The 27,245-nt window shown below is 40.0% G+C and overlaps 1 long non-coding RNA gene across 1 annotated transcript; it reads left to right on the top strand.

Annotated features, from left to right (window-relative positions):
- The first annotated feature begins 236 nt into the window (after window positions 1–236).
- Window positions 237–24,252, top strand: LOC131563658 (uncharacterized). The gene is made up of 4 exons (XR_009275308.1): window positions 237–357; window positions 15,477–15,617; window positions 17,207–17,293; window positions 22,739–24,252. It is a non-coding gene; the product is annotated as an uncharacterized LOC131563658 (long non-coding RNA).
- Window positions 24,253–27,245: the final 2,993 nt, after the last annotated feature.

Genomic DNA, 27,245 nt, shown 5'->3' with positions numbered 1-27,245 from the left:
CCAAATGTATCTGTCACATCCTACCTTAATGGTGACAGCATATCACATCACACCGTGTCTCTGTCTCACTGGTGTCTAATGAATGCTGCTGCACAAAGGCTGCTGTTCTCTGAGCAGCTGAGTGAGCTCCTGCCTGACTCAGAGGCTTTTGCTCAGCCCTTTAGCTCTGCAGTTTGTGGCAGTTTCCCCCCTGTTACCCTGTGGCCAGGCTGCACTCACCCTGTGTCTGTTCTCAGGGGCAGAGGAGGATGGGGAGAGGCTCCTTTCCACAGCTGAGCAGCACAGAAACGTTTCTGCAAGTTTGGAGCAAAGGGATGTTACCTGGGAGGAAGCACTGAGCACTTCTGGGCAGGCAAGGTAAGCCCTGGCCACACCTGACCAGGTGTAGCAGAGTTTTAAACCCTTTGCCACAGCAGTTTATGTCCACAACGCAACAGTCCTTTATATCTTGGTATATTTTTTGTATATTCCTTCTGTTGCAGTTGCTCATTTGCTGAGTTTCCTCCATGAGTTGTGCAGCTTTTCAGTTTTAACTGCTTTGGTAATCTTTCTTCTCAAAAGGCCCAATACTTCAGCCTTGCCATTCAGGAGGAGAGCCTCTTGGCTGTGCTAACTAAGTTTGTGCCTGCCTCTGTGTATTGACTTCCTGTCATCTCTGAGATTAATTTAAAATAATTCTTGCCTTTAGTAGCCCTTTCCAGTTTTCCCCACTACCTTTGTAGGTTGTTCGTGCTGTGCTTTTCCTTTTCTAACTTAATTTTTTTTCTTGTTTGGAAGAACCCTGTTGATATTCAGTATTAGGGTCTCTGCTGGAAACCAGTAATATGTTCATTCTGGCTGAAGTATTGGCTCCCCACATCTCTGACTGGCTCCTCAGGAAAGGATGGAGATGGATACTGATATCTCTAGTTACTCTGTTGAGGACCCTACCGTTTTGCAAAACATGTGTCCATGGAGTTGAAAGCAACAAGGTGCTTCCTGATTTTTAAGTTAAAGCACTTAAACATAAACTTGCCAGCTCTGTATGCCTTCAGCTAGATAATGGAAGTACAAGAGTTGTTTTATATTTAAGCCAGCAGATAAAAGTGGCCTTTTGAAAAGTGGAACATTCCTTTAGCAGGAATCACAAGCAACAGTCAGCTGTTTTTAGGGTGGATGGCAAAAGTATGTTCACGAGGACAGATGTGGAGGATTGTTCTGTGTTTACATATAAGCCCAAGTGAGTGAGTTTGTTTCTTTGGCTAATAAGTTGCTTCAGTAAATACTGTTGAACCTGGCTGGCATGCTGCTATGTTGGGAAGTGCAATAGCAAAACTCATGGAAAGATTTTCTCTACATTGTAAAGTTGTACAATAGCTGAGGTTTGGTTTCTGTGTCTGTTTTGCCAAGGAGGTAAATTGTACCAGTGTCTTTGGCTGTTGTGGTTTGCTTTATTATCCATACTGGATGGGACAATGGCTCTTCCCTCTCCCAGCAATGCATGGCAAAAGAGCCCAGGAGAATTATCCAATTGGTAGCTCATTAAATAAGTATCTATCCAGGCTCATGACTGAGCATGAAGTTTCTCATGTTTCAGAGTTAAAAGTTACAAGGGAATAAAATTCTTCTCACTAAATGATAGAGAAAACACAGTAGGAGGTATTTTGTTCAGGGAATACAAGCTATTGTCCTACCCTTGTCCAGAAGGCTACATACATCAAGGAGAAGATGTCTTCCTTACATTCCAGCTAAATCAATGTTATTTCTTCCAGAACACTGCTGCTTCCGTTTCTAGAGATAAAAAAACATAGCTCACTGTCAGGAGATAATTCCTTCTCTTGGGCTTTCTGTCCTTGACCAGTAGAAGTTTTTATTTTTCTTAGACAAGGAAGCCTTTCTTTATCCCTGGAAGATTAAATTGTCTTGCTGGTAGATCTGCCTTACTGAAGAAATGGAGGAGGAAAAGCAGATAGGGAAGAAATAGAAAAGAAAATAATTCAAGGTATCTTTATAGTCGCCTATTGTTAGGATGTCAATTACTACCATATATCACCTACACAGCAAACTTGTCATAGCTTGGGGTAATTTTTTTTCTCTCCACCTAGTAGAAAATGTATCAGTTATCCATATGAAATCTTTTTTATTGTGGGATTCATCTTTTAAGTATAGCTGTGATGCTCAGAGGGATTTACTTTTTTAACTTGCTATTCAGAAGGATGAATGTTTAAAGATCATAGTTTTTTAAACTCCAGTTGTGTATTCCATGGGAATAATTGAAGAAAATGATGCCCTTTTCAGCTTTTTGAGTTGGCACAGCTCTTGTTTGAGTTGCTGATGGCTCACACTACAGAGTGGTCACTGCTGGCAGATCCAGCAGTGCATCTGTGGCTGGGGTCTCTGGTTTAACTGTGACCCTCCTTTTGATGAGTGCAGAGTGCTTTAGTTGCTGTAAACATGGACTCTCCAAAACAGTGGTCAGGAGTAGAAAGGAGCTTTAGGGCCTGAGGAAAGGCCAGGCTGGCTCTGTAAGGGCCCAAAGGAGGCTCCCAGCTGCAGCTGGCAGGGGCAGGGTGCTGTCAGTGCCCCAGGCAGTGCTGTGGGTTCAGGGGCTGTTTCAGCTCTCCTTGCTGACAGACTCTGCTGGGTGGGCAGGTCTTAGCAGTGAGCTCTTAGCTCTTATCAGACATCCAGAGCAGCAGGAAAGGCAACCATTTATTCACAAAATGCATTGACTTGCAGACCTTAGATACAGCTTTTCCCTTCTGTTGCTGCTGTGGGAACAAGAACTGACTTGTGTTCCTTGGAGCCCAGGTATTCATCCCACCCTTGGAAGGAGGGGCAGGTGCATCCCTACACCCTGGCAGGGTTTGAGTGACCCTCTGAGAGCAGCTCCTGTCCTGAATGCTTTCCTTGGGAGCTTCAGCATTGACTGTGGCCAGGAAAGGTTTGCCAGGAGGGCTCCCAGCCCTCCCTGGGGCAGAGGGAGGATAATGAAGGGAACTAAAAGGTGAGAGGTGTCAAGAACTTGGTCAAGTTCTCCCTCCTTGATCCACCTAGTCCTTATGTAGAGTCAGTCCTCTATTCCTTTCAATTAGAGCTCCATCCTACTTTTCTGTCCCTTCCAGTTTGTGGATTTTAATCCTCTCTCAAGTCTGTTTCATTTTATTTCTTCTCTGCTTTCATGACTCAGGACATTTTTCCTTATTTCCTTCATGCTATGTCATTTCTTGTGTCTGGAACAGTGTCCTCCTTTTCTGAAAGGAAACATCAGTTCAGCAGGAGGATTAAAGGAGATTTTAAAATAAATTCGGAGGGAGTCTCAGAAACTGGAAGAAAATGGCAGGAAGTTTCAATTTGAGTGAGCTTTATTTCTGTATTGTATAATATAATTCATAATGTTATTGATATCTATAAAAGCATAAATAAAAGGCAGCAGTAGAGGTTAAAAAAATCAAAAGCTCTGTAAAAGATGTAAAATTAAATTTCAAAATACTTTGAGAAGGTGAGAAATAAAGCCAAAAGATGGAAGAAGCTCCCCCAAACCAGCAAAAGAAAGCCCATCTAGGCCAGTCTAAGTGAATAGGTTAGGAGCTGAACAGGAAGGGAAGGTTAAGCAGTTTTTGTTTACATTGTACACAGAAAGAAAAAATACCCACAAACTTTCCTCTGGGTAAAGGGGACCAGAGAAGCACTGACAATACAATTTGATTATATTGCTCAGACAATGTTTAAAACTACACAAACAATCTCTCAGCTTTCTCATCAAACTTTCTCTCTGTCTTTAAATAACTAAAACCACCACAAACCACCACAAAATATAAATCTCAAAAATGAGCCATCAAAATGACAGATTCTTCTTTAAACTTACTTTTAGAGGTTAGATCACAAATTCTCTTCTGTTGTAATGAACATGATTAACACCATAATATTTCCTTCAATGCCACCTTGAAAAGTAAACAATTCAATGGAGAATTATAATTATAAAATGTTCCATGCTCTACTCTCATTTAACACTGCATTTCATACCAGGTACAGCTGCTATTACCAGAAAAAGATTTGTATAACCTCTGTCAAATTTCCTACAAATGAAATTTTTTCTGCTGCCAGTGTGGACCTACAACTTGTGGCATGATCCCAGCGCTTGAATACTTATGACCTTTGGTGAAAGAAAAGCAGAACTGAATGAGATTTGATGGGAGTACATCAATAAAATAATGATAAGTTATATGAAAAGACACACCACATTTAGTTTATTTGTCATAAGCATTGTTATCATCATCTTGCCCTAGAGACTATTTTCAGGTTATAGGAATCTGCCTAACTTCCAACTTACATAGCAACTTTATTAATTCGTTTGTTTATTTATTGAGGCAAATGGTGGTTTGCATCTGGTCTGGTGTGCAGCAATCTCTGCTTCACTGCATATTGCAACTGTTCCCTTAAATGTTCTGCCCTGGGCCCTGCAGCATTAGGCTGTGTTGGAAACAAGGAATGCTGCCTCCAGTTGCACAGCAGGTAGGGAAATGGGTGAATCTTTCCTTTTCCTGTAAGAGAAGGGTTGCTGTTTCCCAGTTAGCTAAATTATTTTAAATCCAGGACAGATTTGATTTGGGAAGTGATGATGAAATCTCAGACAAAACAATGATTTTTAATTTATGATGTGTCAGGTTGCTCCTATATCAGTTGTTACTTCTGCTTGGGTCCACTTTTCTCTTTTGCTGGTTGAATGTTAGGCATGTAAGGCTAGTGCATGTTACTAATATTGGGGTATTCAAGCCTTCTTTCCTTACAAATAAACAAATTCTAGGTTTGCCTTTTAAAACCTCAGATGTTTAATTTTTCTGTTGTGTTTCCACAATGTCATCTTAGTAAGCTGATTGGTTTGATTTGATTTGAGTTAATTCTAAATGGAAACAGAGAAATGGAATCTCTCTATCCCAGGCTAGAGGAGTAAAGACCAAGCTGAGTGACCATTCCCTGGTAGGCCCTGGGTGTGTCAGATCTGAGTTTAACTCCAGAGAGCCTTGATGGGCTGCTCAGCTCTTACCTGATACCACTTGCTAATGGGAACTGCCCTTGCAGAATTCTGTTAAGCATAATAAGGTACATATTGGATAAGAATAAAACCAGCTCAGCTTTATGTGACTTGCATGCCTGGTAATGAATAGAAGGAAGGCACACACCTTCATGAACAGAGAAATTTAATAAAGTCTCTTCCTGGAGTTGCACCAATGGGACTGAAAGTTTATTTCAGCATTCCAAGGGCAATAAAAAATCTAAATTTAAACTCAAAATGTACTCAAAAGAGTATACCCAGAGGCTATGTGCTGTTCAAACTTTGTTTAGGTCATAACTGCTTATGTAAAGTTAGTTTACGCCAGCAAGTATTGTTCTGTTTTTGAGCAGAACCTCTGTTGCTAGGAAAGGCAGAGCAAGTGCAGGGGATGCATCTCAAAGTTCAGATCTGCTTTAATTTTGCATTTAATTCAGCTCTTTACTGCTTAGTGCAGAGCTGTGTGGGGAGATTTGAGGCTCTTAACCTTCCTTGTGCAAACACTTCTAAATCTGTTCTGATCCATTCCCCTCGTTAGACATCTCAGATGTTTGGGGTTTCTGAAAGGAGAGGTGAAGAAGATGCCAGGTGAGGGTTTGCTGTAGCAGGTAAATGCCTGTTGTCATAAACACAGACTGGGAGGGCTGAGGATGAGCAGTAACCTGGTCCCAACCCTCACCTCAGAGTGTCACTGGTCCATTGTGTCTTGTGAAACCTGTCAGCCTGACTTTGCAGAACTGAACATTTCAACTTTTCTTAGAGCAGATATTGATGGGACTGGCTATAAGATGCTGTGTCTCTGGCTTCTGTGAGAGAAAACTGCAACTTTTCAAGCTTTTAAAATACAGTTTTGGGGAAATAATTAAAGTTACAATGTTTTTTCATTCTTAGGATTTTTTTCATTCTTTGGAATAGTTCTGCTATGGGAAGCATGCCCAATATTTAAGATATTTGATATCACAACAAAGATTGAAGACTAATTTACATAAAAATACCACTTATTATTTGTGAAAGGCCAAAAAAAGTTTCAATATATTGGGAGACTAATATGCATAAGATGTAATCTCCAAAACTGACAGTCTCTAAAACTGCAAATAAATACACAAAAAACCCAGCTGAAGAGAAACAGTTACATTTTATAAACAATAAGATATATTAAAAAATCCTCTAATAAGCATCTCTTGAAAAAGGTTTCAACTTCTTTTTGTTTTTTCCGCACCTTGCCAATCCCTCTTTCCTGTCAGCTCCTATTTCAGGTACCCTCTGTCCATTTTACCTGCCTTCCCAGATGTACTTAGACCTCTTTTTATCTTTTGTTATCTGTTTCACAATGACTACTGCATGGATAACACTGCTGTTATATGGTAAACAACTTCATTCATTTGCATGCTATACTGATAATTTGAGGCTGTTGGTAATAAAATATTAATTTATTTTTAGCTGCATAGCTTGCAAGTAGTTGCAAGAAATCAATTTTTTTTGGTTTCTTCATAATTATTGTGTAGTATTTATATTGTGTGTTCTCCATAATCTCACTGACTTCTTTTTACTCACAGAACCAACAGTGGCAGCTCTCTGTCTTTTTAGATTGATTACCCAGGAGTGAATACCAACAAGAGAATTGTACAAATGCAGCCATGTGCCCAAGAATGGCACAGATTGGCAAAGGCCTGGGTAAATGTCCTCCCAGCCATGTGCACGTTTTACCAAGAATTCACAGCACCTTTTTGTTTTATGTGAACATGGTGTGGTGTGTGGTGCTACCTACACAGTCCCCAGGAAATGTATAGAGAAGATGTAGTTACTGCTTGCCATTAAAAATTGCAGAGCTTCTATAAAAAAAAAACAAATTCAGCTTTAGTATCTTTCCCCTTCTCTTAAATAATATTATAGTAATTAAATTTTAATATGTAAGTTCTTTGTAGGTCATTAGTGGTATAACAGTGCATATATGTGCCTCTTCAGAAAACAATTCAGTCCATAATCTCATAATGTTGATTCTATCTGGCAGTTTTATTTGAACTTAATTTCTTTTTCACCTAATGCTGTTACCCCAAGAGTTATGAGACAGACATCAGCTGACAGCGCCAGGGGAAGGATAGGTATTGATGACAGCATAAAAGCAAAAGGGGAGGAAAAAGAATAGCTATTGTAGCATTTATCAGTATTCTATTAATAGTCTGCTCAGACACAACTGTGGAATAAAACAGACATTCATACTGCAATTTCTTGCAAAGGTTGAAGCTATTCATCTGCATGGTTACAAGGCAGAAGTCTAAAGCTTTCAGGTATTATAGCTGTTTCATTGTATTGTTATAATCAGAAGCAACACCTTAAAAAGCCATTGCCTTGGGTGTAAATACTTTTTGGAAGGAATGTAGCCAGCCATCCTTCCTAGAGTGCTTTTTAAAATAGTGTCTTTGCAGTTTAAAACAAAACTACAGCCAAGTACTCTGAGCAGGGAACAGGGCCAGGACTCTTTAGTTTAGGGCTTAATTGACCATCCAGAGAAGTGGACAAAATGCCTCTTATTGTTTCCCATGTTTTTTTATTGTTTCAGTGAAGGAGAATGTTTTCACTGCGTGTACCCAGGTAGAGATAAGCACCACAAGAGCTGATGTTTTTTGTTACTGTAGAAGAGACTGGAGCAACAGGGTGGGAGACATGCCCAGAGACAGCTGCCAGGACTGGAAACCCACGGATCCTGGGAATGTGTGTAATGCCCATGGAGAGCTTTGTAATCTGATCCTGGGCAGCAGCTGTGCCCTTACCTGTGCTCTCTTTCCTGCCCTCCTGGAATGGAGATGTTTTGGGCTGAAGCAGAGCTCCCTATTTGGGTCATGGGCTGGTTTCAGAGCGTGTAACTCTGCTGTCCTGAGACACCTGCATTAGGAGCTCTGGAGCAGAGACACCTGACTCGGCCTCTGCAGGTGTCTCATTCTCTCTCCTTGATATTACAGAGCTCTTAGGGCAGCTGCTTTCTTAATTAGGCACCTCATCAAGTGTGGTCTGGTAGGGGAATGACAATGGGCTTTGTCACATTGAGAGTTATGAGGGCAAACTTGTGAAAACAAAGTAAAGGGGAATGAAACTAAAGGAAACCAAACAAACAAACCACACTAAAAAGCAAAAACCACACACAAAAAATGGGTCAGGCACTTGTTGGTGTTAGCCAACCCATGACCTGCTGCTACTTTTCATTACACTTACAAACTGAAACACAGTTAACATTTTCTTTCAAGTTCGAGGTCCTATTATAAAGAGCTCACTTCCTCTGTTACAATGTGATTTTTAAGCAAGGAGAAAGAATTGCTGTGAACAATGCAGATTCTCAAAGATGGAATTTCAAAAGGTCCAAAATATTCCTCAATTTTGTTGCAGTTACCCAACAGTTTCCTCAAGAAAAATGGAGAATAATTAAAGAAAAATGTTTTTCACGTACTCAAATATTTCATTTTTGTTTTAGTGGACTCAGTCTGATTTGTTTCAAGATGTGTAGAGAGGATTAAAAATTATTTGCCCCCGAACATTTTGAATTTCAAAAATGAGCTATTATGTTAGAATTCTTATTTTAAAACCTGGTTGAGAAAATGTATAGCTTATTTTACTTATTTAGAAAAGCTATGTTTTCCTACAGCTCTTTAAAGTAATGAATTTCTTCTTTTGAGAAATCCTGGATTCTGAAATTAAAACTGCCATTTGATTTTCAATTGGAATATTTTATTGTTGTAATTGTACAACAGAGGTACAATTGCAACTGGGATTCTTTATAAAACCCATTTAGTCAAAATATTAGGACACTGAAGTGGGTTCAGATTGCATTAGAGAGCACTTGCTATGTTTAGGATTCTTGGCAGAGAAAGGAAGAAAAAAATAAGCGATTCTATGTCAATGTTCCCAGTTTTAAGATTTAGATATAATTATTCTCTTCATTTTACATCATGTGCTCTTCTCTAGTCAGTTGTGTAACTTTAGATTTTGCAAGCTGAGTGAGAAAATTTAAAGAAAGTCCTGCTTTCAGGTGGAATGGTTTTCCATGCTTAAAAGCTGAGTGATAATTGGATTCTGTTTCTAGGGACAAGGAGTATTTGGTAACTCTGTAATAATTACACTAAGGTCTCCTTGATTTTGCTGTTTGCACTAGCCAGCCCTTGAAAGGAAATATTTTGTGTGCACGTTTCTGTTGTCTGCCTTGTGTCAGAAAATGCATGTAAAATGCTACCCAGTCTGACACCTACTTTGTCTCCAGTGTTTTCCTTGTGTAAATGACTTCCCAGCTGCATGGAAATAGGAAAATGTCTCCTGTTTCAAACAGAGCTTTCAGCATTCTGGAGGTCGTTCTTGAAGTCAATGGAGGGAATCTAATTGTACTTGTTTTATGTGAGATGAACCAGCTTGAGAAAGTCTGTGAGATGAACTTAGCTCTCCTTTATTTTGGTGAAAGTTTCTGGCAAGCAAAATGAATTGACGAAATGAAATTAATGCCTCCGCTCATGTAGGAGAGATTTTGCAATGCACTTGTTTTTATCCAGTTTTATGAACATTGAGATTTCCACTGTCTCAAAGTTCTAAGAGGAAGCTTTAGTCCCTTTGGTAGCTGAAGTAAAACGAGACACTTGAAATTATGAATGCAGAATTTAAAATTTAACATTAAAAAGGTGAAAAAAAAACCAGTTACAAGAGAGTAAGTTCTGCTGAAGGCACTTTTGTATTGCAATATTTTAGAAAAACTACTAACTAAAGATTTTTTTAACCCAGAAGCATATGAAGATAATTCTCTTTTTTTGACATGCTTTACCTTTACAAAGTTCCTGGGCTGTTGACAGGTACAACAAGACATGTGCTACCCTTACATGCTATTAGTGCAGCAGGCTTTGAAAAATGTCTAATGCATTGGCATATCTGACAATTTAGGGTATTAGTTAACAGTAAGACTTTGTAAATAGAGTGAATTTTAGCTCCAACTGCTGACTTGAGCATTCAGTCAACATCTGCAGTACAGAGCTGAACAACAAATAATGTCATTTTCTGCTCTAGAGATGGAAGTTGGCGTTATACAGTGTGTATGGCTCAGCCTCAGAGCAGTGGTAATTGCAATGTATTGAAGTTTTGCATTGTAATAAAAATAGAGACCATTAGTGGATACCATTTATGTCATTAGTATTTAGTGGCTGTGTGTTGCAGCTTTTTTAGTGCTCATAAAACTGTCTCTGCTTGCAGATATGTGACAGCACTGATATAAATTTAAATGTTTAGAAATCCATAAGACATAAAATATAGATAGTAAATAGGGGCATAACATTATAGACAGAACCTTAATAATTTGGCACACAAATGTTTATATATTTGCATGTCTAGTGCAGAAATTAGCATAATGGTGCTCACATTTATACTACAGATGAACTTGATTAAGCAAAGAATAACAAGTGAATTAAAACTAAGGCACATCATGCAGAAGCATCAGAGAATATTTCAGGTCCCCAAAAGGGAATTTGTGGTGTTGAAAGGTACATCCTCTGCACACATCTGGTGGGATATTGATTTTTCTCTTTATAGACTTTTTACCAGTTACAGCACCTGTTCCACTAACTAGTATTACAGATGTTCTTAAGAAGTCATTATGTTAATTAAACAATAAAAAAGATAATAAAGTTGCTAACCCTAAGATAGAGATTGTCTGGCACTAAGTTAATAGTTCTGGGGCCAGCCAGCACAGGGAAGGTCAGGTCATGGTGTCCAGCCCAAAAGAGCAATATCTTGTCAGAAAACTAGAGGCTGGTGTGAGGGCAGGGAAGCAGCTGGCTGAGGAAAGACTTCTTTGGAGGATGGGGTGGGAAAAAGTCCATGAATATAGCACAGGAGAATTTCCCTAAATTCCAAATGTTACACATGAGACAAGTGTGCAAGTCACAGTTTGGGCTTCCCACTACATGATTTTTGTTCAAGAAATTTGGAAGCCTGTTTGATTTCCATGCAGCAGACCTCTGGGAAAGCTGGCTTTTTCTTTTTTTAAATTAATGTCACTTCGATTCTGCTGGCAATTACACTAACATCTTTAAGAGGTTCCCACCAAAGTTGATTTTTCCTTAGGAAGTTGCCACCGACGTTGATTTTCCTTTAAGAGACTTCTCTTTGTGCTTTACTGACCCTAGCTTGTGTGTCAGTGACAGACTTGAAGCAAAAAGTTCTGAGATTTGTCTTCTGCACACTCCATGCCCATTGTCCTCAGCTCCGACCTTTACATCCTGGAAACACCCTGCAGGTTTGTCACAGAGCTCTCAGGGCATTTGGAAATCAAATCATAGAGCACTAAGGAAGAACACAGAAAACTATAAAAACACTTCAGTCATTAAGAGCAAAGTGACAGCAAGCAGTGTTAGAGTATGAATCCTTCCAATTAATTTTCCTTTCAGAGTACTTTTTGTAACATTTTTAATTCTAAGTTTCTATGAATTCTTTGGCAACCTTAGTTGTGTCTTTCAAAAGAAAAGAAAACCTTTGATAAACATTCTGAGTCTCTTGAATAAACAATGATAGTGCCCTGATTTCTTTGAATCCTCTTTGTTGGGAAAGGTGATAGTTGGAATTTGCAAAAAGCTTATGGCTTACATTAATAGTTGTTAAGGTTATAAAATGAGATCCTTTTCAGAAGCTCAAGTAATATCAGAAGCAAAACATAAGCTCTCTGTACAGTGAATATAAATAATTCTTTCTGTGGCTCCAAGTATTTCTTACAATCTTATTATGGAAAGTGTTAAACTGAAAATCATATTGCTCTTTACAAAAACATATTTTCATCTGTTTATCCGTACAAAACAGACCAAAATGTAAATCTGTAAAATGCTTTCCGTCTTCAAAGCAGCTATTTATATGCATCTAAATTCTAAAATCTTTTTGAAACTTTAATTTTTATTTCTGATTGTGGGATTCAGTGTCACTTCTTAGCACATTGAATGCTGATGGCTTTGAACATACAGTATGGCACAAAGCGATAACTTGTGCCCACTACCCTGCTGACAGCCAATTCTAAAGGAAAAGTCATTTTTATGCTGGAGTTTTGATTGATTTTAGAATTAATGGAAATACTAAAGAGCATAACAAACTACTTTAATTCCTCTCTACACCACTATACACTTGTTACCTTATTTATCCAGTTAACAGCAGAGGTTGCATTCTGAAACTATTCTTCACTAGAATTACTAAACCCACTAAGTTTTAATGCAGGTGACAGATAAGTTTTGCAGTAAATAATGGTGTTCTTGACTGGGTCTGTGCACACTTATCAAAAGCATATGTAAAGGGGGAAGAATATTGGAATGATAGAAGTGGGCTCCCTATAATCTATTGTGTCATAAGGTAGAAGGCAAAAGACTGTTTGGATTTCTGGCAAAACCTGGGTGAACCTGAAAAAATACTGTACTTCAAGGTATTTCTACTGGAATAATTGGATTAACTGTAGTTACCATTAAACCTGATGCTAAATCTGAGTGTAGCATATTCCCTTAAGCAGGACAAGTAGATGCAATGCTTTGAATTGGAAATGCAAGTTGTATTGGTGGTACTTGAAAGTACCAGTAGGACTGTGCAAAGCATATTTTCTTGATAATGTGTTTTCCTGTATTTTCTAACACCTATTTTTTAAGTTCACTCTTGTTCTGACTGCTGGGTGATACCTGGTATCTCGCTGCTCTCTTGTACTTCTGTCTGGCAGGTAGGCAGTGTGTCATCCCAGAGTCTTACAGGGCATCCAGCCTTATTAGATTACCCAAATTACTGCAGGTCACAGCTGAGATGCATTAGAGGAATTTAATAGGAAAGCTCACCCAATATGGGCTCTGCTGTTCTTAGGGCTCCTTATTGCTTTCATAAGAAGTGAGGGAGATTATTGAAAGACATATTTATAAAATACCTAGTGCAGTGCAGCTACACTCCAGATTTATGCCAAATTAGGTGCTGAACCTGAATGGATTCGGGCATCTGCTGCAGTGCAGATTACAGGTCACCCTGTGCCCTCACACATGGAGGTTGGCCTCCTCCTGCTTTGTTTAATCCATCTACAAAATTGAGAAAAACAAGGACCTTCATGAAGAAACAGGTATGCATCTGGGTACAACTGCCCTGGGTAAATAAATTATAAAGACAGAGGCTCAGCTGAAGGAATAATAAAGGAAATAGAAAGGAAGGAAACATAAGTCTCTTTTCTCCTACACGCATTTGTCATTAACTTAGTGGTGTGCTGTGTCTCCATTTATTGGGTGTGTTAAGTCTCACTGGACTTGCAGCAGAACAGATCTGGGGTCATTGTCTTTCCCTGCAATTCAGTGCATGAGAAGCACTATGTGGTTAGGTTTATTGGAGGGAACATAGGCACAGGCTTTAGTGACTTGTGAATGAATCAATAAAGCATGTTCCTGTAGGTTTCTGAATTGTCTCTTTCATTAAGAATGGAATTGGACAGCAGAAGATTGATTTCTGTGGCAAATCAGAGGGGGTTTTTTTAGACCTTAGTTTAAACTGTGGGTTTTTGAAGTAAAAAAGTGCCATCAAAAATATACAAGATTGACACTGCTAAAAGGATCATAAATAGTTTAAATTTATTTTTTCAGAAGATTTTTTTTTTAACTCAGAATTACAGGAGACCTGATCTTTAGCAATGCCCAGAGCTGACTAAATGAATGGCAACCTGCTAAGCTCCCACAGCTGAGGATCATGGCTTACAGAGTACTGGATATGGTGTTGGGTAAAAGCTATTTGGAAGGGCAAACATTCACAAAAAATATTACTGCTAAGGTTATAACTGAGATTTGTGTTGCTTACAGCAGCTCTTGACGATGAAGCGTGCTGTGTGGTGAATATACAGGTATGAAACTGTGTTAAGTTTTGGCAGAGAGCTGTTTGATTCTGCTTATTTTTGCAGCATCACCATATGGCTATGAAATTCTGAGGAAACTTACCTTTACAGAGTTGGTTTCTCTGAAAATTCTTTTCTTGCATGGCACATCCAGGCTTACTTAAGTGTGGCAGTGCACCTTGACAGTGCTGTTTTAGGACAGTATAATTTGCTTGTAGATAACACAGTATCCATCTTGGGGGCAGGGCTTTTAGTACACATATGTGCCTTTATCATCCTGAATCAGTTTTACTTTCATGGACAGACAAGGGTAGTGCTGCATATGCATTTCTTAATTTTTTAATAGGCTCATCAAGTCAAATTTTGTATTTCCAAATCCTCAGGGAAATGGAGAAACGTGGATGAGCCACAGTGCTGAGTCTAGACAAAAATTAACTGAATCTAAATCAAGAGCAGCATCAACAGTGATACATAGAAGCACATAGCTGTATTAAGAATTGATAATTTGCCAGGCATTGTTTTCCACATAGGCAATGTTGTAAGATGTCTATCAATAAGCTGCATATTCCAAAACAAGTTTAAACCAAATATTTTATCACAAAATGTGTCATCACCTGTTGTATCAACTTATCTCTAGCTTGCATGTGCATACCTGCAGAGGATGATGGTGTTTTCTAGTAATTCTCTTGAGAGGCAGTTACATTAATTTTCTAGTAATTGTTATGTAGGAATTACAAGCTACCTACATGTAAAGAGTTTATGAATTATTCATCGTTTGGTGCAAACCTGAATCTCAATTCTGTCCTGTTGTCCCCTCACTGGGATCTTGTGTAGACATCCTCCCCAGCTGACTGCAGAAGCATGTTTGTACCTGAAGGGTGCCCATAAATGCTACTCATACAGAATTAAAATGTTGCTATTGTGGTGCAGTGAGAGATGAGGGTGATACAGGGCCCTAGTGGGGGTTTCTAGTTCAATTGTCTGTTACACAATCACAATTTGTGATACTTTTTTTGCATTGTTGTGTCACAAACACTGTCAGTCAGGGACTTACTAAAGATGGGCAAACTCTGCAGGATCTATAGGCCTGGGTAAGGCACCCAAAGTCTCTAGCAGTTTTTCAGATCTTAATGAGAGGTGGTGTTTTCTCTCAGTGTTTTCAGGCATAAATCTTTCCCTTTTCAATAGTGTATCAATTTTTGCAGACTGCCTTATCACCCAGGGCAGAGGAAGTAAGCTGGACATTTGTGCTTTCTGTCTAGAGCAGAGCATTGGTTGGGATGAACATCAGCAGAAGTTACTGAGGAGTTTCCCCAGGCAGGGTTTTAATATTGTCTTTGATGTCCGGAGGAGAATGCAGCCTCAGCCATGGGGGTTTCTCTGAAGTCATTATTAATGTAATAGCCATAATTAAGGGTCTGTCCCACTAGAGAGTAAGAAAGGAGTAAGAAACTGATCTTTACTCATTGTTGTGTTTACAGAAGGGGTTATGCAGCACTCACTGGCTACAACCTGATAGCTGTCATTCTAGGGGACTAATTTTGTGCTCACTAAAGATGAATTAGTGCACATTATTTATCTTGATTTTTACAGGATCCATTGCAAAGCACATCCAGTAAAGGAAGACCTTTATTCTTTCTTACTCATGAGAAATATCTGTCAAGTCACTGAGTGGTTTGATTGAATGAGAGCAGTGAAACTGCTTTCTATGGTGGAAGATTTTTAAAAAGAGAGGTGAGTGGCATTTTTTTCAAAATTTGACTGTGGTTGTATGGCAGAAAATGTGAAGTCCAGTAAGTGAGTTGCCCAAAAATTAGAAGCATCCCTCAGAGGTGTGGGAAGGTGCTCTCTGTGTTAAACTAGTCATCATTTCCCCATGAGCGTGTCCCAAAAAGGAGTGTATTTAGGTCTACTCAGGAAGAAGAGATGTCCTTGATTCTGAACTTTGAGGATCCTTCATGGTAAAGAGGATGGAACATAAGCATGCAATGGCTTTCACATTTCTGAGTGGTGGGACTGCCCATAGCTTTGAGGAGTGCAGCCCATTCAGGTTGTGGTGTACCAGCAGGACGTGGGCTGCCAAAGCCCTGCATGGAGGGAAGGACAAGTCAGAGTGGGAGTGAGAGCCTGACAAGTTCAGATGAAAAGTGGGGTAATAAATGTGTGGGGTAATAAATACTGGTGTAAGCCACTGAGACAATGGATTTTCCATTTACAGATTAACACTGGAAGCATTTCAATAGGATGTGTTTTACTCAGACAGGAGTTGTGGGGATTGATGCAGAAATAACTGAGTGAAAATCTCATATGAGATTAGACCAGAATGTCTGATGGCCACTTTAGATCTTATTAAAATTTTAAATGTTAAACTGGAATCTCTTTATGTTAGATTTGAATGGCACTTCTTGGTGGACTTCACAATAGCCCAAGTAGCATTGAGGCTTCCATGGGACTGTAATTTTGCACGAGCCCATGCTGCATGCCTGAGGACACTTGGCCTTATAACCCTTGCTTGGGTAATACAGACAGCCAGAGTGGACCCAAGCAGCTAAAAGAGACAAATGTGTTGTGGATGAAAAGGAAAGGAGAGTCAGTGAATATTAAAAAACACCACTGTCATAGAAGGATAACATTGTATTTTGGCTCAAGTTCCACAGATGGGTATTTAAAGCCCTCATGTAAATGTGATGAAGTGAGGGGCTGAGACAGTTCCCCTGACTTCAGTGGGATCATTTTGAAGAATAGGGTTAAGTGATTCTTAGTGGACTGGGACAGAGAAGAATACTGACAACATAGTTATCTTCTGCATCTAGGGCTCTTTTTCAATCTCTGATAAAATTTGAACCATAAAGAAGAATACATAGTAGGAAATTGAAGAAGAAATAAAAAGATCCAGAATGAAAATTCTTGAGGCTTAGCAGAGGAAGGGGAAAACATATAAGCCTAAGAAGTGCACATGGAAGTAGTCCCCAATTAGTGACATTCATCACTGTTTAGGGATGACAAACACTCTGGAGCCATAGGGGGAATAGGAGTAGGGTCTTTACTGAAATTCCCCAGACTGAAATAAGGCTACTTCAGTCTGTAAAGAAGTATTTTCCAGAGCTTGTTAATTGGGTTGATATTTTGTTAGAACAGTCAACCAGTGATGTTGAACTATGCTATTTTAATGTTCATAGGTAGATGTTATATTAATTTGTAAAAAAAAATTCTTTTGATTTTTCTGTGTAGAAAAAGAAATAATTTCAGTTTAAGAGGTCATGCTAAAGTGAAAAATTAAGCATTTATCCAAACCAAAATTCTTTTGTAATTTCATGTTGTAGGAACACGGAGTCCCTTAGGCATTTACAGTGCTTGGAAATGACTGTCTTACCTGGAACTCTGGGTCACTTCTCAGCTCAGGTTCACAGGTTGGTCTGGGTCATAATTATCACAAGAATTAGCTGAAGACCATAGCAATTAACTATTTTTATGGCTTATTATCATATTCTAAATACTAAACTGTTCTGTCAAATAGTCTTAGGGAGATTTGATAGCTGACCGACAGACAGTGCACTGCCTTTGCTTACATACTTAAGCTACAAGTATTTCTAGGAAGATATATCTTATTAATTCATTATTATTTTATTGATGTTCAATTGATGTCTGATTAAATATAAATTAGACACTTGGTAATAATAATGTAATAGGATGAGGCAGGTGAGATTCCCCCAGGATAGTTTGTAATGAAGATTCAAATTTTTAATAATCTAAAACTCATAAATAAATTATTACAGGTGAAACAAATGCAAAAATACTGAAATAAGCTATAAAAATGTTAAGTGCTGGTGAAGAGACACGTAATCTGCTGGGAGATGTGTGTGAGAACGTGCATTTGGCACTAAGTCATGTCACTCAGAATCAGCACTCCCCTCTCCTTCCAATCATTTCATATTTAGGTGTGGAGCCACCCCTCCTATCCCATTATTATGCTGCACCATCCTGTTGCCAGACATTTTGCTTTGCCTGGGAACAGTGTTAATTTAATGCACTCAGGTGACCCCAGAGGCACTGGAATGACACGGCAGCAGCAGCCCAGAGTGCTGCAGTGATTCCTGCTGCTCACAGAGCTCGGGCCTCTTCTGGACAGTTGTCTGTGAACTCTTCAGGGAGAAGTCAGGGGGAGCTGTCTCTTTGACCACACTGTCAGTGCTGAGAAGGACACATCCTCTCACTTAGCTACAGCTTTCATCTTTTCCTTGGAAGACAGATTTCCCAGGTGCTCCTCTGTTTTTCTAGTTAGCAGGGAGACCATGTCTCCCTCAGATAAGAAAAAAAAGAAAGGAGAACTTACCCTTATGTAAGGAAAGAAGGAGGTAGAAAAGGAGAGGATTCTGATAGTGTATTTGCTGGTTTTGGGGGGGGGTTTGGGTCCCCAATATCCTACAAAGATTTCAAGAGATCTGAACCTCCCCATTTCTTCAGTAGAAACAGCACCATTATCCCAGCCTTGAAAGACAGAGTGAGATCCCAAGGCAATACTCAGTGTCTGTATTTTAGACTCACCATAGTGGGATCTGCAGAAACTCAGCACTTTGTAAAAGCTGCTGGTAATTTGAAGAGTTAAGTCATGCAGCAGGTTAGGAAATGTAAAGAACCTTAGTTCCTAAGATAAATTTTACAATATTTCCATCAGCGAAAGTAAGGGATACACAAAAGCCTGAAAATCTGGCCCTGTGACCATAGTTACTGGTTTAGCCTTTCACCTAAAATTATATTCCAAGAATCTGATAGTTATTGAATGGCCAAGGGGCTGTAAACTAGAAATTTGGCTCAATACAAGGCAGAGAAAAAGACAAGTATGCTGCTTTTCTGATGTGAGAGACCTTGGTTGCTAGGAGGAAAGCATTCAAGTGTTTGCTTATGTTTTGCTGGGGTGTTAACAGTGTGGGATAAACAGATAACACCACACCTCTTAAATAAGATTTTCTTAAATAGTGAAACTATTCCCTAATGAAGAAATTGCAGTAATCACATTTCTGTAAAAATAGGGAGTTATTACAGCACTATGTAATTAAAGTGCTGTATTTTTCCAACAAAAATCTGCTGGCAAATAAATTTTTGTATATTTTTGTAATTGGAGATTTTGAAATCAACTTGTTGAAACACAGAAAATTGTTGCCTCTCCATTACAGGGTAAGGAGAGAGGAGTCACATGTGTGATTTGCAGCATCCATAGCAGAATTATGTTCTTTTTGGTAGATGTGGTTATTCCTGTGCATCTGCCAGGAGGCCCAGGGGTACAGAAAACACATCCAGCTTGAATCATTCTTCCCTTTTTCCATGATGTGCTAGGCCAGCATGGTCTGGTGGAACTGTTTGCAGTTCCTGTCCATACACTTGCTGACACTTCTCTGGGGAACCACATTAAGCAATTGCTTGGGTCACCAGATGTCTGTGCCTCCTCCTTTGTGTGGCAGTGAAGGCTGGGCTTGGGAGAAGGTCCTGCCCTGCTCTTGATGTTGTTTGCACATTGCCCAGATTTCTTGTGACTTGTGTCAGTGTGAGAAAAAGCCCTTCCCAGGCTCTGCTTGCTGCCTTGGATGTAGGAGTGCTGTTAGAGATGAATAAATGCTTTGCAAGATCCCTGCCACTTTCTCATGCAGCAATTAGAGAAGTCTCAAGGCCAGTTTCACACTTTAGGCACCTCTTTTTTGCCATTTTGTTGTCCTGCAAGAAAATAAGATTCAAATTACATCAAGCACAGCACCTTCTGCTTCAACTTTGATGCAAAGGTCTTATAATTGAGAGAATTTATGCGTGTAAGAACTGAAAGATTAAATAGACATTAAACAGGCATTTAAGCTGTTTGGAGCCCTATGTGCCTCTGCTGTGTGTACATAAAGCTCAGCTCAGGGAATGTAACAAACATTCTGCAGCCTCCAGAGATACCTACAAATTTGTAGTTCTGTATTTGCCCTTGTCTCCCTTTAAAAGGCTCCTGTTGCTGCACATCTTTATTCAAAGTTACCTCTGGTGAGGCAGAGTAGAACATTTATAGTAATTGGTAATCAAAAGGAAAGAGGAAACAAGGAAACAAAGGAAAAGGCCAATAATACAAGACAATTATTAAGTGCCAAATATAATTTGTCAAAGGAGTTCCTTCTAAATTGGATGAATGCAGCATTTTTTCAGATCAATACTGCCTCAGTACCAGCACAGTTCTGGTAGCTTTTGGCTAACAAATAAGAAGAATTGATATGTCCTAGGTGTAAACATTAAGACCAAAGAACTTAGTGGATTAATGAACCTTGACTGTGGTCAGGTATTGTGTAACCTTGCCAATAGGTCTTGACTGTGGTCAGGTGTGCTGCAAAACTGGGACTGGCAATATGCAAGGGTTGAAGCTGGCACAAATCACATCCATGGCCTGATTAGCTATGAGCCAGCCTCGTAGATCAGCACATCCAGAAGTTCAAAGCTCCACAGCAAACTGAGCTCAGTAGTAAATATTATCAGGGGGTACATGCCCTGGTTCTTGGTGATCTTAGTAGGAAAACATGTCTTGAATTCAGAGTTTGAGCTGCCTATCAGAGGAAGTGCATTAAGTATTTAAGCCAGCTGTTGCTCATCTTCATCCACACATCTTACCCAGCTTGAGGCATTTAATTACCAATATAAGGTGTTCTTGCTGTGACTTAGTACAGAATTATATTCTTACCCTATGTAACTATAGGTTAAATACTGTGTTTTATTTCCAAATACATGGTGAGAATAGAGAAGCAGGTGTCATACAACAGAGGGGCAACCTCATAACAGGAAATGGCAATTCAACTAAAGCTTCAGAGGGGGAATGATATTCTGGGTACTTCATAGACCAGAACACCCTGGTAGCCTGCTGACAGAAGGAGGCAGCTCATTGTTCTTTAGCTGGTGTTCATTAGCCCTCACTCTGCCATAGGAGCCCCTGACTCTGGCAGCAGAATTCTACATCTGTGGAAACAAAGCCTCACAGTATAAGCCAACCATTAAAACTTGCTGAGTCCCAAGAAACAGTGTTTGCACTGGAACTCAGGCATCCTAATTCACAACCAGCACAGCTTACTTGAGACCAGACCCAGTGGGGCACTCTGGTATCCCCTGGGAGGGAGGAGTCATCCATATGTGTGCACACCTACAAATCCCTGCATCTGGCAGCCTCACACCTTCCTGAAGACAGCTCTGCAGCGGGAAGGAGCATCACAGCTGCATTTTTCATCAGGAGAATATGCTAATTTCTGCTGCAACAACTGTATATTACCTGGCAATTATTCTCTCCAGTCTCTTGGGTTCGCTTTATCTGTGGGTGTGTTTAGAATCCCCAAATGATTACATAATAGGTAGAAGATACCTGATAATATAACAGGCCTTTTCTATTCTTTCTAAAGCTGTATTGATATAATTTTTTACATGTCATTGTGTATTTCTCAACATCAATCCATTGTGAATCATGCAGACACATCAGTGAAAGAACAGAACCTGCTGCACCCTGTGAGCAACAAGAAATTTCAGCTGCATGACTGCAGAAGGGCTTTGCAAGACCACGAGTAATTTTTATATTCAGAGTTAAATAGAGCAATAAGATGGAATTTCAGCTTTAGTGCAATGGATTGCAGCTCTTCAGTCAATCAAATTATAGTTCAATCAGTTCATTTTAATCACTTCTCTGGAGAGAAGTAAACTCCTATGTTGAAGAATATGCAGCAATTTTATTGATGGAAAGTTTAATTGTTTCATTTTTCCTTACCGTCTGTAACATACTAGACTTTTAATCAGTGGGAACTGAAGTTATAATGAAGTAAAGTCCACTTTCCACAGTTCACAACTAGCTGAAAATAATTGGGTTGAGACTCCCATCCAGACAGTGTAATGCCTCTGGCATTTTCCTGAAAACTACACTTAATTGCTTTGCTGATGTTGTTAAGTGGTCCTAAGGGGGATGAAGTAGTAAAGCTGCTCACATATGCAGGGAAACAATACACAAAAAATGTCTTACAAGGTCCTTAAAGGAGGACCAACTAGTGACTAGAAGACAATATATTGCACTTTTCTCCCCCTTTTGGGAAAAGTGCAATGTATTATACCAGAGAGAATACACAGGAGAGGCTGATAAAATAAACTGGAAATTCTATAAACACTATTTTTATTTAAGGGCAGTAAGCTTGGGAGCCAAAATACAGAAAACGTCAAGGCAGAGCTCCTGCAATCAAACCTGCATCTTTAGGCTAGCCCAAGTTGCTTGGCATTTTTATGCTGAACACTGGTGAGCTGCTGCCTGTCTTCAGCACCTTGGCCTGAGGAACAGATGTACTCTTGTCCCCAGGGAGGGAGGACAGCTTGCTCTCTGTTCTCTAAAGTGACAGGATGTGAGCCAGCCATGAGCTGAAAGCCTTGTCCAGGCATCAGTGGGACCAGCACATGTACTCTGTTAGGCTCTAAATGTAGCCAGAGAAGGAATAACACTTTGGCATTTCTCCTTATTTACTGCATTCTTAGGAGACCCTCCATGATTGTATGGCAATTGTTAAAAATGATGAATTAACTGACAGTCTCAAGGATATTCTGATGAAGAAATGCAATAGCTGTTTAATGGAGAAAAATATTTATTTAAGCTACTGCCCACTGAAATCAGTGTTAGAGCTGGAGCTGTTTTGTGGAGAACTATGGAGCTAATTTAGATTTTTTTAAGTGAGGGGCTTTTGTTGGGGTGGTTTTTTGTCCCTGTTTATTTAGATATGTGGGCACAGTAAAGTCTCTCTCAACAACCTGACCTTCTTTGGCTGCTATTTGTGTAAACTTCAGTATGACCTTTGCTTATTCTGTTCTTGCTTTTACAGGCTCTGAACTGAACAACTATCCCCTGACAACTCTGTAGAAAGGAACATAGGCAAAATTGAGCCATGGGGTTCTAAAGCTAAAATCTTAAAAGTTCCCTTAACCCTATATCTGATCCCAGGAGCCTTTGAGAGTCTCTGAGTTGGTACCTCAAATTTTGGCCAGCACCTGAAATTATGCTTTTTCCACTGAAACAGGCTGAAGTCTAGACAGGACTCAAGTGCCTTGACATGTAGCCCCATGTTAGCCTGACCATTCCCCCTAATATTAATAAACTTTAACACGTATTTCTCCTGTGGTAAAATAATCCCCTCCCATGTGCTGGAAGTGCCAACCATCTGCCAAGGAAATCAGCCCTCGGTGAGAAAGTGCCCTGTGTCCAACTCACTCTGCTTGCCTGTCTCTGGGAGAACAGCCCAGCAGCAGCAGTGCTTGGGCTCTGCTCTTCCTGGGCTCCTGTTTTATCATGAGCAATGTGAATGCTTTGCAATGGTTTCAGCAAATGCACCAAATGAGGATTGTGTTGTGACAACTGTTGGGAGACGGTGCTTGGGTTTTGTATTCTCAGAGATGCTGAGGGACTGGAGGAGCCTGGCAAATCTACAGTGCAGAGGGCAAATAACCAACCTGGTGTGGCTGACTGAAATTTGCCTGTGTTGTCTGGCTGGTTTAGAGGGTTCCCTGCCCTGAACCTTCTTTTGGGGGCAGGGTTGCTGTCCCAGAAGAAGTTCTTCCTGGAGCTGTAATGCAGTCCCATGCAGCAGCACAGCTGCCAGCTGGCCTATATTGCCAAGCAGAGCTGCTTGCTGGGGCTCACATGCTTTAAAGTCTTAGCCTGGGTCTCAGTGGAAACAAGGAGGAGAATGATTTGACACACATTCCCCTGATTTGACATACTGTGTGCTTACAACATGGTGTGTCCTCCACAGGAAATCCAAAGTACATGTTGCTGTGCAGGCACAAATCTGACTGTTCCCAATAAACTGTTCATGTGGAAAGATACAATTTTCATGGTTGTCATCAAAGCCAGTGTATGTATTCATTTGTGGAAGCATGTCAGACACCATATGTCACTAATATGCCTTTGATATGATGGTGTCTGAATCATTTTTTTAACTATCGAATGGCATATGTTTAAATGTAAGCATCTGTTCTGTGTTTGTACTGACTCTATTATTTATTCTTTATTTCTTATTTTCTTTTGACTAAAAGTTTGATTTAAACCTAGAAAAAGTGTGGGATTCATCTTATTTTTAAAGAAGTAGAATTTTGGTAGTATTTCAGCATGTGGCCAATGTGTATCTTCTCAAGGACGAGAAGGTAATTTAAAAGATAATTTTTCTCTTTTCAGTAATCAGAAAAAAAATCAGTTCCCAGGCAAAACAAAGATTATATTTGGATTATATTTGACTACAAGTTTGTTAAATGAAAAAAATATTGTTTTAGTGTTGAGCAGGTTCTGCAATGTATGGATTTGCTGAAAATAAGTCCTTGTAAGAGCCATATGTTACACCATGATGACAGTAAATTGGTTCTATGCAGAAACTTTTCTGATTCAGTTAAAGAACTTGCTGTATAATAAATGACTTAATAAAGAAATGAAATAATACACTATGTTTGTTAAGCTATTCATTATACATGGAGGAAACTCAAAACCAGTGTCACAACAAAGGGACTCAAAAGTAGTTATTGCAACTCATTGATCAACTGAGCCACTGCAGCACCCTTCAGGAGGCTACAGCCAGCCTAAAAGGCACCGTTTGGGCAAAAGCAGGGAATGATACTTTACCATGATAGGAAAACAAGAAGAGACTTTACGAGCCAACTGGGGATACCTGGAGAGTCCAGACAAGAGTGTCCAATGCTCAAGTACAGGAAAAGGCCTGTAAAGAAGCAGCCACATTGGCACATGGTGGCAGGAAGAGGCCCATAAAGAAGTAGCCATGGTGGCACACTGTGAATTACAGAGCTACTCAGTGACCCCTAAAGCCGGGCTCTGTGCGTGTCCCACAGCTATGGCATTCTGCCTTTCAGTAAGAATAACAAATGTCAGCTCTTGGTGGACTTAGGCAGCCTGGGCTTCGTATTCTGTTTGTAAAGTTTGGCTCAGGCCTTTAACAGGCCAACAGCCATTGCATAAACATTGGAAAATCAAATCTGCCTAAATCCAAAAGCTTTATGTCACTGTCACAGAGTTGTAGCATTTCATAGCCACAGCTTAAAACGAACCACATCAAAACAAAGCAGGAGCAGCCGAGTGCAGCTGGTTTGTAAAACAGGCCCTGAGCAGCCCAGAGCGCACCTGCGGCCATGGCAGAGCCCTGCCCGGGCGGCCGGGACCAGGGGCCTCGGAATCAGTCAGTGCCATCTTGTGGCATTTCAGGATATTGAAACGCCCCTGAGCGACAGTAACTGCGAATGTCCTTGGAATCCACCACAATTCCAAGAATTGCAATGGTGCCGCACACAAAGCTCGTACAGATACATTTGCTCGGCCATAGCTGCTGCGGCTGTGCGTGGAGAGGCTCAGCACCTGAATGATTAATGAGGCAAACGCCTACCAATTATGGCTCATTGGAGGGGCACAGATTAATGCCTGTAATTAGAAATCCCGGGAACAGATGGAGAATTTTGCAATATCAAAAGCCTGCTCCTTATTAGCCGTGCCCTGCGCTGGGCAAGCAGAGCTGCAGGCCCTGGTCTGTCCTGCACAGCCCTGACCTGGGACAGAGCCAGCACCCGGAGCTGGGCTGGTACCTGCACCCCCGGGGCTGGGCTGGTACCTGCACCCCCCAAGGCAAGGCTGAGCTGTGCTGAAAGCCTCTGTGCAGCCCCCATCACCCGCCCACTGGGGACCCTGCGAGCAGCACAAGTTTGATGCTCAGAGATGGCTGCTGCTGCATCCCTTGTATGTAGGGGGATAGAATATAAGAATATAAAGATAGTGCAGAAAGTAATCTTACCCCTAAGGAGTTGCAGCTGGGCCAATTAGCAAAGAATTGTTAGGAACAGGCCTGACTTTAACAGGCCACAGCTGTAAGCAGTGAGAAGAAGAGTGCTATAAAAGAGTGGGGTGGCTGGGTGAGAGGGAGCTGGAGTCACCGGCTGCTTTGTGAAGAAGGAAGAGTCAGTGCTCTGAGGAGGTGCCCACAAGAAGGACGAAGAAGTTATGAAACTTATGGGGTTAGGAAACAACAGTATGGAGCCCTTACGATAAGATGTCAACACTTGTAGCCTCAAACCTTTCCCCTCCAGATCCCCAACACTCATTCCTGGAACACCAGCCTGAGCCTGGGACATGGGAGCAGCTGATATTACTGACTCAATAAAAAAATTTAGAAAAATATTCTGATTACCTACTCTGCCCACCCACTTAAATAGGTGGAAAGGGCCTATAAGCCTTCATGTTATCATTTTGGACATATACTAACCATATAAAATGAGAAAATGCATAATATAATTTGATACACACATAATATTGTCCTACTCTATAAAGCAATTTATATACTATAAACATAGAACACATCCAATAGATAAAGTATTAATGAACGAATATATATAAAGGTATATATAAATATATATAAAGGTATATCTATAAAATATGCATATAAATATGTTGTTTATAGAATTTAAAATATATAACTAATTAAATTATAATAAATTTTAAAGTAATAATATATAATTTTCTATATATTGTGTGTTTATGTATAACTAGAAAACGTGCTGTTTCCCAATAATCACTGCTGCAGTACCAGAAGAAGACACATACTTTTCCTAGCAGTGTAACATTTATTGCATAAAAAGGAAGGAAATAATAGGAAATGGAACAAGACTAGAACCAGCTCTGAGGCCCATTCAATCAGCTGGGGGCCAGGGGAACAGAACATCCTTCCTTTACTGCATCAGAGGGTGCTGAGGGAAGGGGGGCAGATCCCTGTGTCTCTGTAGCTGACAGCATGGCTCACTAAACCTTTAATTCTTCCTTGTCTCATTGCCCACTTTGGCACTGGTCAAGCATCCCAGACACTCACCCAAAAGGCTTTTAGGGAGTGGTTATGTTGTAGTTACAAACTCAGAGTAATTTCTGCTCTCTACCTTCTCCACTTCTATCAATCATTCAGAGATTTTTCTTTCTCTTTCCGTGACCCCAGATTTAACTGTTTTTAAGGGAAACACAATGTCAGTTTTATCAAATCTTTTGAAAAGAGAATCACTTTCACACTATACAAGTTTCATTCAAGGACTTGAGCCCTGATGCTCATTCAGTATAATTTTAGTAAATAGTGAGCTTTTCTTAGAGCTTTGCTGGGAAGTAGTTTGTTGTACAGTTGCCAAATACAATTGTGGTGGGTTTGCTTTAGGGTTTATTGCAGGGCACTGAATCCTGTTATAATATCTCTTTTTGAGGACAGTAGAAATGCTCTGATTGCAGACAGACAAAAATTTTAGAACTTACAAGGAGTCAATTAAAGTAAATTGAAAACTGATTTTTTTCCTATTAATTTGATC

The sequence above is a fragment of the Ammospiza caudacuta genome, chromosome 13 (genome assembly GCF_027887145.1).
Source record: "Ammospiza caudacuta isolate bAmmCau1 chromosome 13, bAmmCau1.pri, whole genome shotgun sequence".
In the NCBI taxonomy this organism is placed as follows: Eukaryota; Metazoa; Chordata; class Aves; order Passeriformes; family Passerellidae; genus Ammospiza; species Ammospiza caudacuta.
Note: the sequence above shows the minus strand (reverse complement) of the source record. Positions and strands in the feature narration are given on the sequence as shown.